This window comes from Grammomys surdaster, unplaced genomic scaffold (genome assembly GCF_004785775.1).
Source record: "Grammomys surdaster isolate TR1022 unplaced genomic scaffold, NIH_TR_1.0 62, whole genome shotgun sequence".
NCBI lineage: Eukaryota > Metazoa > Chordata > Mammalia > Rodentia > Muridae > Grammomys > Grammomys surdaster.
The window spans coordinates 3562777-3574244 of record NW_021604564.1 but is presented as its reverse complement, the minus strand read 5'-3'; positions in this window follow the sequence as shown (position 1 = coordinate 3574244).

The following is an 11468-nucleotide window of genomic DNA, read 5'->3' as shown; positions in this document are numbered from 1 at the left end:
GGAGGCTTCAATCTTTAAAGACCTCGGAAGGAGGCTTCAATCTTTAAGGTCCTCGGAAGGAGGCTTCAATCTTTAAGGTCCTCGGACGGAGGCAAGCAAAAGTGAAAGTAAAAAGGCCAGCGGGATATGTTCGTGCCGGGAGGAGTGGATCCGTGGATAGTTATTCTAGTAGTGGCGATCACGATTGCAGTATCCCTGGTGCTGTGTTTTTGCCTTAACTGTCACCAGCCAGGGCATGAGTGCCGCTGTTAACTACCTTAAACAGAAGGCTCTACAGCAGTTTGTCCAGGAAGTGGACCGCATCGCCCCTTGGTTCGTGGTATCGGGACAGCTTACCTTGGCCACCTGGGATAAACTGGGGAAGGACATAGAAAGGGAAGAGAGGGAGTGAAGGTGAAGAATTGGAAACATTTCCTGCCAAGTACAAAGGTGTGGAAGAGAAAGAACACGGCATAAGTATACAAAGATCAAAGAGGCCAAGGGTAGTGAGGCTAAATAATACAGACTTCAAAGAGAAGGACGAATCTAAGGACTGTGGTAAAGCGGCAGAAAGGTTAGAAAGCAAAGCCATGGGTAGCTGTTGTAGCTGTCCAGATAAAGACACTGTCCTAGATAACCATAGGAACAAGTTTAAGGTTGTTAACGTTGATGATGATGGCAATGAGCTAGACTCTGGTTTCATGGAGCTCACAGACACAGAACTGATTTTGTACACCCCGAAGCGAAACTCGGTGAAATGGCACTACCTCTGCCTGAGACGGTACGGCTACGACTCAAATCTGTTTTCTTTTGAAAGTGGTCGATTGTGTCAAACTGGACAAGGAATTTTTGTTTTTAAGTGTGCCCGTGCAGAAGAATTATTTAACATGTTGCAAGAGATTATGCAAAATAATAGTATAAATGTGGTGGAAGAGCCAGTTGTAGAAAGGAATAGTCATCAGACAGAACTGGAAGTCCCTAGAACACCTCGAACACCTACGACTCCAGGGCTTGGTGCTCAGAACTTACCCAACAGGCATCCCTGCTACCCCTCGTTTGGAGATACTTCATCTCACCCCTCAAGCCGACACTCTCTTGTGGGAAGTGCTCACAAAATAGACTATTCAAGGCGTAGGGATTGTACACCGACAGTCTTTAACCTTGATATCAGGCGCCCCAGTTTAGAACATAGGCAACTCAGTTATACACAGGTGGATTTGGAAAGGGGCAGTGACTCTGACAACCCTCAGACTCCAGAAACGACAACCACTCCCCTCCTACAAACCCCCACCCGGCGCACAGAGCTGTACACTGTCATCGACATTGAGAGAACTGTTGCTGTGTCCAACTTGCAGAAAGCACTGCGAGAGACGACGGTACCTCTAGGAAGACCAGACACAATAGTACTGACCTGCCCATGTGAGCCCGGAAGCATTGCATCATGAAGATTTTCAGGGTATAGGAGTGCTAGCTGTTGCCCTAGTGGGCATCTGTGTTCTCTGCCTGTCTTGTATCTGTCATATGGTCAGGGCCCAGAGACATGAGAGGGCGCTGGTAGTGCGTGCCTTTCAAGCCATTGAGGGGGTGTGTATCTCCACAAGCATGGCTGGTAGCTTTGAAGTATTAGTTGCTCTCATTACCCCAAATTTTAGGTCTGGACAGCCCTTGCACCCCTGGAAGCCTATAGGTTTCATTGCACACGGGATGGGTGTCTATTCCATTTTTCTTGGGCTCAGCTCTTGCACCTGGTGGGCTTTGCCCATTGCACCCAGTAGAGTGAGTCCCATGGTTTGAGCCTGTCTGCCCTTGATCGTGGGATCCTACATGATGGAGCTTGCTTGATCGGGCAGTCACAGCTTGAAACTGCTTAAAAACAAAAAAGGGGGAACTGTGGAGCGCTGCTGCCACGCCTTAAAGATGGTGCCTGCTTGCCCTTGCAGACTTGGAGTAAACAAGCCTTGTTTGGTCCTGGGGCGGTACTTCCTGGTGGCCTGATCTTGTGTCATGGGTCCTTGACCAATCACAGTGCGAGACGTGGTATGGGCTCATGGGCAGTCCTACACAGGGTATAAAGCTTCGCTCCTGGGCTGGCTCGGGGGCACACCTTCAAGCTTCATGTAACTAGCAACTCCTGAGTAAACTGCTGCTGGAAGGAACTGGTGTGCGAGTCTTTCTTCCCTGCTGGTCAGGGTGGTAGGCGCCGCACATGAAACAACAGATAAATAATTTGGTAGCAAAACCTATTCAGATACATTATCATAAGTTAGCTATGGAGGACCACGAGACTCAAGATGAGGTTGTTACTTTATACAGGGTGTTCCCAAAGCCCATCTCCACCCAACCTAAAAGAGAGGACTTCCACCCTTAGACCAAGCAGAGAGGGGCCACCCAGAACCTGCTCTGACTGGCGATCTGAAGATCTGAATTCTTGCTTAGGCTGCAAGGCTAAGCACTGCAAGGGAATATAAATAAAAGATAAAAATATCTCTCTGGGTTCCCTGAGGGACAAGCCTGACTGCATAGGGGTTAATGTCAAAAGTATCCTCTCTCCAGGAAAAAGACATCGGGATGGGTATGGCCCTCATGCCTCACTGGACAACAACAGGGGGACTGGAGCCATTACAATGTCCCCTTCAATTACTGGAGGTCAGGCCTCTAGCCCCACCTTCGAAAGATTAGAATTGCCACACCCTTTCTATGCTTAGAGAAGGGAAGAGATGTCAGGGGAAGCCCTGCTTATACACTGAAGGCCTAAAATCAGCCATAGGCCCAAAACCAGCAATAGGCCTGTCATACATGTATACTAGCACCAAATCTTGGGTCTCAGTGGAAAAACATTGAAACAGATGGCTATAAGCTAATGTAAACAGGCAGCTTTTGTGGAAATCTACAAGCCTGAGTAGTCATAGACCTTGTAAATAGGTATCCTTGGCGGATAATACCAACTTCGATAAGGACAAGTGAATCATAAAGTCATAGTGACCTGTCCCCTGAACCTTCACCCAGCAGATACCATGTTCTGAAAGATATCTGTACTCCCCCTGAACACCCACGCTCCGGTGTCATCCCCTTCCCCACATCCTGCCTTTTTGTGTTTATAACCGCTGTGTGAATAAGTAAAAAATATGATTTGATTTAAAAAAATAAATATATAAAAATACAAACAAAAAACAAACAAAACAAAATACCAAAAACAAAACAACAAAAAAATTCTAAGTAACAAGGCCTTCAAATCACTGTTTTGCAACAGCCACAAATTTTGCCAAAAAAAAAAAGAAAAAAAAATTGAAGCAAACACAATTTAAAAATGTGCCAAAGAGAAACATTTACGTGACTTTGTATGCACATTTTAGGCTAATTTAAAAACCAGGATGCAGAATGAAGAGTTCATTGTTTTCATAACTTATACGAGTGTTTACGGCTGAGGAGTAATTACAAACCACACTGCATTGTACGTTTTAATTTGCTTTGATATAATGCACAAGAGTAGGTTTCCAGGTGAGCTATTTGGTAAGTGTGTGTCTTTTCAGTTATTTCTAATGTTTTGCTTACAATCTGAATAGACCCATTTTTACTAAAGAAGAAAAATAATTTATGGTAACTGTTTTTTCCAGTAGAAATGTTGAAAATAATAATGGATGATTCTTCCTACAAATAAATCTGAGTCAAACAAACAAACAAAAAAGAGAGCATATCAAGAAATACAGGTACATAATAAGAACAAGAACAACAAGAAAAACAACAACAAAGCTATGAGGCATGGCCAGAAAAACATCCAGGGTCAGAAAATACCTTAAACTTTTCCTTCAGATTGACACCTGGCATGGAGACCTCATTCAGCAATAAACAAATAAAACAAATTGTATCCACAGACCCCATAAACAAACACAACAAAATAAATCTGCAGAGCCCATCCCTGGTAACTCTGTTGTTAGGCAAATTTGTTAATAGACAAATACTTTAAAATGACTCTCATAAAGACTCTTAAGAGTGAAAGGAAAACACAGAGACCAGGGTACTCTGTATGAACAGGAGATGGAGTTATTACAAAGAAACAAAAGTAAAATTAACCACAATGATCAGACGAGCTTAGGGCAAGAAGGAACAACCTGAAAGCTTGAGAAGATTTTCTGTGTTGCTGTGCTAGAATGCTCTGACCAAGGACAGGTGTGTGTGTGTGTGTGTGGGGGGGTTCCTGTCTGTAATGATATTATGTAATGATATAATTATATTATCTCAAAAAATAAAAGAAGCAGTTTAAGAAAGGATAAAAAAATAAAATTTTACTACATCTGACCTTTGTTAGCAATTAACTATAAATATACACATACACAAATTTCATTAAACAAAAGCAAATTCAAGTTGAAGGATAGAAAAGGACTAAGAAGAAAGCAGTAAATCTCGGTTTCATTCGGTAGGTTTCTTCCTTTTTACATTCTTCTCCATATTGTCTTCTTGCTTATCAAAGGCTAAGTTTAGACTTTGTGATTTTCTCAGTTTCATTTTGAAAGAAGAGAGTGAAATAAAAGAAGAGTAGGGAGAAAGGGAATCAGAAAGGAAAGTGGAACAGAGGACACAGACATGTACACACATATTCATATATACACATATATACATTTACAGACACATACAAATATATATACAAACACACATGCACACACATACACATACATACATACAGAGATACACACACATATATTTTTATATGTATATACACACAGACATACATATGCACATATATACACACATATGACACACAGACATGCATACACACAAAGATACACATACGCACCACATACTCATGTAGATACATATATGTATACACAAAGACAGATATATACATATATATCCACATATGTACATACACATACGCAAATATATATACCCAGACACAGAAACAGACATTTTCACACACATATAGAGACAGATATATACACAAGCACACATTTACACACACACATATGCAGATTTGCAGACACATATATACAGACAGACACACACAATAATATTTTTTGAACTGACAATGATTTTACCTTTAAGTTTCATTTAAAGTGCTTGGTTTTGCCTAAATTTTCTCCATCAATTTCTTTAATTCAATCTTGTGAAAGCAAACTAAAAGTTCAAAATTCAAGGGTAGCTTCACCTCAAATAGTCCCTTAAAACTATATTTACGTATCATGTATATTGTCTTTTTCTGTTTAATTTCAACTTGTGCAAGCAAACAAACAAAAATAGTAAGTTTTTCCTGAACTTATATCATATCTACCTTTCCTTGATTCACTGGTTACTTCTGTCTTACTCTAACGATATGTTGGGTTTTTTTGTTTGTTTTGTTTTTAAAGCCATTATTCAGTAAACTATAAGTTCAGAGACAAGAACTGGGCCAATCTAAAGGACTTCCTCATCACTCCTTTCTTCAACAGATTTCTTTTTCTCTTTTTATGCTCTTCTTTCACAGAAGTACAATATCCTTTCTTGTTTTCTTTCTCTTTTTATAGATTTTATATTTTTATTTTTTATCTCCTATTTTATTAATAATTAATTAATGTATTTGCACTCTTTAAGTGACGCCCCCCATCAGTCCCCTCCTCACTGAGACCCTCCCCCATCTCCTCCTCTGAGAGGGTGTCTCCCACCAAGTATCACTCCATCCTGGCCCATCAAGTCTTTGCCAAATTAGGTGCATCCTGTCACACTGAGGCTAGACAAGGCAGCCTGGTTGGGGAACAGACACCACAGTCAAGTTACAGCTTTAGGGAGAGCTACCACTCCAGTTGTTGGGAGGCCTAAATGGAGATTTAGTTGCACAACTGCTGCATAAGTACCAGGGACCTCATTCCCTATAGAGTGCATTCTTTGGTTAGTGGTTCAGTCTCTGAGAGCTCCCAGAGGTCCAGGTTAGTTGACTCTGTTGGTCATTTTGTGGGATTTTCTTCCTCTTCAGGGCCTTCAATCTTTCCCTCAATTGTGAGTATCTGTGTCTCCTTCAGTCAACTGCTAGATATAGTCTCTCAGAGGATTTATGAGTTATGCTAGGCTCCTGTCTGCAAGAATAACAGAACATCATTAATAATGTCAGGGATTGCTACTTGACCATGGAATGGACTTTAATTTGAGCTGGTTGTTGGTTGGCCTTTCCTTCACCCTCTGCTCCATTTTTATGCCTACATTACTTTTAGACAGGACAAATTTGGGGTCAAAAGTTTTATAGTGGGTTGGTGTCCTATCCCTCCACTGGGGGTCCTGCCTGGCTATAGGAGATGGTCTCCTCAGATTCCATGTCTCCACTATTAGGCATCTCAGCTAAGTTCATCTGCATTGACTCCTGGGAGCCTCTCCCATCTCAGATTTCTGAGGCTTCCTAAAGATTCCCCCCAATCTCCAGCCTTGGCTGCTACAGATTTCCATTCATTCTACTGATCCTCTGAGCCTCTCCCTACACTTGATCCTGATCTCCCACTCTCTCCCTCCCAGCCATTTCCCTCCTTCCTTCTGCCTTCAATGACTATTTTGTTCCCCCTTTTAAGTATGATTCAACATCCTCACTTGGGCCTTACTTCTTATTTAATTTCTTTGGGTATGTGGGCATTATCATGAATATTCTGTGCTTTGTGGTTAGCATACACTTATCAGTGAGTGCATACCATGCATGTCACTTTGAGTATGGGTTACCGGATTCAGGATGATATTTTCTAGTTCCATCCATTTACCTGCAAAATTTGTGATGTCCTTATTTTTAGTAGCTGCATAGTATGTCATTGTGTAAATGAACCACATGTTCTGTATCCATTTATTGGTTGAGAAACACCTGGGTTGTTTGCAGTTGCTGGCTATTACAAATAAAGCTGCTATGAACATAGTGGAACATGTGTCCTTGTTATATGGTAAAGCATCTTTTGAGCATATGCCCAGAAGTGGCATAGCTGGGTCTTGAGGTAGAACTATTCCCAGGTTTCTGAGAAACCACCAGATTGTTTTCCAGAGTTTCCAAGTTTGCATTCTTACCAGACGTGGAGGACTGTTCCCCATTCTCCATATCCTCACCAACATGTTCTGTGCCTTCAGTTTTTTATCTTAGCCATTCTGAATGGTGTAAGGTGGAATCTCAGGGTCCTTTTGATTTGCATTTCCCTGACGATTAAGAATGTTGAGCATTTCTTTAAGTGTTTCTCAGCCATTCAAGATTCCTCTATTGATAATTCTTTGTTTAGCTCTGTATCCCATTTTTAAATAGGATTATGTGGTTTTATAGGGTCTAACTTTTTGAGATCTTTATATATTTTGTATATTAGCCCTCTGTTAGATGTGGGGTTATTGAAGATCTTTTCCAAAACTCTGTAGGTTGCTGTTTTGCTCCATTGAAAGTGTCCTATGTCTTACAGAAGTTTTTCAGTTTCATGAGGTCCCATTTATCAATTATTGATCTTAAAAGTCTGAGCCGCACAGGAAATTTTCTCCTGTACTAATGTGTTTGAGGCTATTTCCCACTTTCTCTTCTATGAAATTTAGTGTATCCTGTTTTACATTGAGGTCTTTTCTCCACTTGGACTTGTGTTTTGGACAAGGTGATAAGTATAAATCTGTCTACATTTTTCTACATGCAGATATCTAGTTAAACCATCACCATTTGTTCGAGATGCTTTCCTTTTAACATTGTATTGTTTTGGCTTCTTTGTCACAAAACAAATATCCATAAGTGTGTAGGATTATTTTGGGGTCTTCAATTCTATTCCATTGTCTGTTTCTGTACCAATACCACACAGGGTTTCTGTTTGTTTGTTTGTTTTTATCACTATTGCTTTCTAGTACAGCTTGAGGTCAGAGATGATGATTTCTTCAGATGTTATTTAGTTGTTCAAGATTGTTTTGGGTATTCTAAATTATTTGTTTTTGAATAAGAAGTTGAGAATTTCTCTATAAGATCTATAAAAATTGTGTTGTAATTTTGTTGGTGATTGCATTGAATCTATTGATTGCTTTTCATAAGATGTACATTTTCACTATGTTAATCCTACCTATTTACAAGCATGGGAGATCTTTCCATCTTCTGATACCCTTTTCAAGTTTTTTCTTCAGGGACTTGAAGTTCTTGTCATATATGTTTTTAACTTGCTTGATTAGAGTTACATCACATTATTTTATATTATTTGTGGCTATTGTGTGAAAGTTGTTGTTTCTCTAATTTCATTGTCTGCCCATTTATCATTTGTATAAAGGAGGGCTACTGATTTCTTTGAGTTCTTTTTAAATCTAGCCACATTGCTGAAATTGTTTATCCACTTTAGGAGTTCTCTGGTAGACTTTTGGGGATCGCTTATATATATTATCATACCATCCAAGAATAGTGACACCTTGATTTCTCTCTTTTTGTTGTCTTAAAGCTATTACTATATTTAATAGGTAGGGAAAGAATAGACAGCCTTGTCTTGTCCTTGAGTATAGTGGGTTTGTTTCAAGTTTCTCTTCATTTAATTTGATGTTGGATGTTGGTGTGCTGTACATTGCCTTTATTATGTTTAGGTATGTGCCTTGAATCCATGATCTCTCCAAATCTTTTAAAATGGAAGAGTTGTTGAATTTTGTCTAATGCTTTTTCAGCATCTAATGAAATGATCATGTGATTTTTTTTTTTTTGCTTTCAGTTGTTTATATGGTAGATTACATATGATCAAGTAAAGTGAAACCTACTTGATCACAGTGGATGATTTTTTTATGTGTAAGAATTCAGTTTGTGAATATTTTATTGAGTATTTTTACATTGATGTTTATAAAAAAATTTGTCTGAAATTCTCTTTGTTTGTTGAGTCTTTGAATGGCTTAAGTATCAGGGTGATTGTGGCCTCATAATTTGAGTTTGACAATGTTCCTTTTTTCTATTTTGTGGAATAGTTTAAGGAGTCAACTTGGTATTATCTCTTCTTTGAAAGTCTGGTAGAATTCTACACTAAATCCATTCATCCCTGGGCCATTTTTGTTTGGGATGTTCTTAATGACAGGAGGATTTTCTTTTGTGGTCCAATCTCTTTGGTGTTCTATAGGCTTCTTGTACTTTTATGGCCATCTCTTTTTTTACGTTGGAGAAATTTTCTTCTATGATTTTGTTGAAGATGATTTCTGGCTCTTTGAGCTGGGATTATTCCCCCTCTTCTATTTCTATTGGTCTTAGGTTTGGTCTTTTCATAGTGCTCCAAATTTCCTGGATGTTTTGAGTTCAGAACTTTTAGCAACTGGCATTTTCTTTGATAGATGTATCAAGTTTTTCTATGGTATCTTCTATGTCTGAGAGTCTCTCTTCTACCTCTTGTATTCTGTTGGTGATGCTTGTGTCTGTAACTCTTGTTTGCTCTCCTCTGTTTTTCATCTCCTGGGTTGAGTGCATTTGTGCTTTCTTTATTGCTTCTATTCCCATTTTGAATGTCTTGCACTGTTTTTTTCATTTTCTTTCCTGACTGATTGTATTTTCCTATTTTTTTTTAAGGGGTTGATTTGTTTCCTCCTTAACGGCTTCTGCCTGATTAATTGGATTTTCCTGTATTTCTTTAAGGGGATTATTTATACACTCTTTAAAGACCTCCATCATTTTCATGAGATAAGTATTAAGGTCATAGTCCTGCTCTGTAGGGTGGGACTGCGTAAGGGTATTCTGGTTCATGGTTGGGCATGTGCCTAGAACCTCGAGATTCTGTGTGAGAACCGGCAGGAGTTCAGAGCACCCCCAGAACCCAGGGTCCTGAAAAGCAGTCTAGTCTCCATAAAACTACATTGTTCAGTCATGTAGGCCATTACAGCCACTCCTACAGTGCACAGGTAGAGGGTGTGCTATAGGCCTCAGGCCCTAGGGATTTACATATTAATGAAGGCCTGAGGACAAAGCAAATTAAGCATGCCTCCCCAGATCCTCCCCATCTTCCCCCGTTCTCCCTCCCTATTTAACAAGGGACTGCCCTGAGTTTTATGGGGGTATAACCAGATCCATCTACTGTCCACCATGACAATAAACCCTTTTGGAATCAAGGACTTCCTCATGTCATTGGGTCCTGCCGCCGCCAAAGCCTCCAGGCTGCTGGAACCTTAGACATTCCTCCTGCATGTGTGATCCGCCTCAGTGTGAAAAGCCCCTGGACCTGCAGCCTATAATATTTTCCCACATTTAGATGTGTTAGGTTACCCAGGGCTTGCTGTAGAAGGAGAGCTGTATTCTGATGGTGCCATATTGCATTGGCTTCTGTTGATTATGTTCTTGTGTTTGCCTTTTGCCATCTGGTTGTCTTTGGTGTTGGTGTTAGTTGGACTGGTTCTCTGGAGTTGGAGCAGGTCTCATGGGAGGCAGGTGGAGCTGTGTGTCCTAGGTTAGAGCAGGCCTCCTGGGATGCAAGGGTGCTATGCGGTGGGAAGCAAAGTTCCAGTCCACAATTACAGGCTGATTTGCCAGCTCAAAGGAAGACAGAGCTATGATAGGGTGGTACAGAGCCTATAGTTAGACTTGGGGAGGTCTCAGCAGGTATTTGGGAAGATTGAGGTGAACTCTTGTTTTCTTTTCTTTATTTCAGTGCTTTATATTTTCTGAACTGTTTCTAATGTTATCTTCTTCATTTTTACTTTATTGAACTGAAGACCTCCGCAGAGGGGAGACCCTCTCTCAAGTCTCAGAAAGTCGCAACCACCCAGTAATCTACTCGAGACACCATATACCGGAGCAATTGCGAGGTTATTTATTAGGGCGTGACAGCTAGCTGCCGGTCAATTCGCATGCCCACGCAGGAGCTGAATTGACCCCGACTGCCAGTTTGAGGGGTGTTTTTAAAGGGAAAAACCACAAACCAAGGAAATGAGGAGGGGGTGAGGGGGTTGCTAGGGTGGTATAACATAAAAATAGTGGAACATTCCAAAGGAACCCAACCTACATGAGTCAGGATCAGATGAAAACTCTCTATACACTTATCTTTCTCAAGAATGTAGTCCTGTCCTGTCACTTCCGCCTTGCCCTGTCACTTCGGCCTTGCCCTGTCACTATGGTTCTCAGCTTGGTTCCACCTGACTAAATTGCATTCTTTCCTTTCTCTTTGCAGGTCGGCCAGTTCCAGTAATGGTGACTGGTCTTTCCACATTCCTAAAGAAAGCCTAAAGAATATTTTATATCTAAAAAGGATTCTATATACCCAGTATCCATAACTTTTCCCTCTACAGAACATTCCTGTCTTTGTCAAATTTTTATTCAGTTTGTTTTTGATGTTTGGACCTCTCCTTCTCTGGACTTTCTGTTACCTTAGATACTGTTTTCTCTTCTAATGTCACATTTAATGACTTCTTTTGTGGGCACTAGCACTGTAATTTAAGGGCAGCTAATTGTAAATTTCATATTCTACACTGTGTGATTCAGTTCTTTTCTTGCTGACTAAGACTCAGGGAACCAGGTTTGTTTTTTCTGAGAAACACTCTCTGTTAAGTCGATACCAGCTGGCAGGCTGCTTGCTTTTATAAGCTGGTAA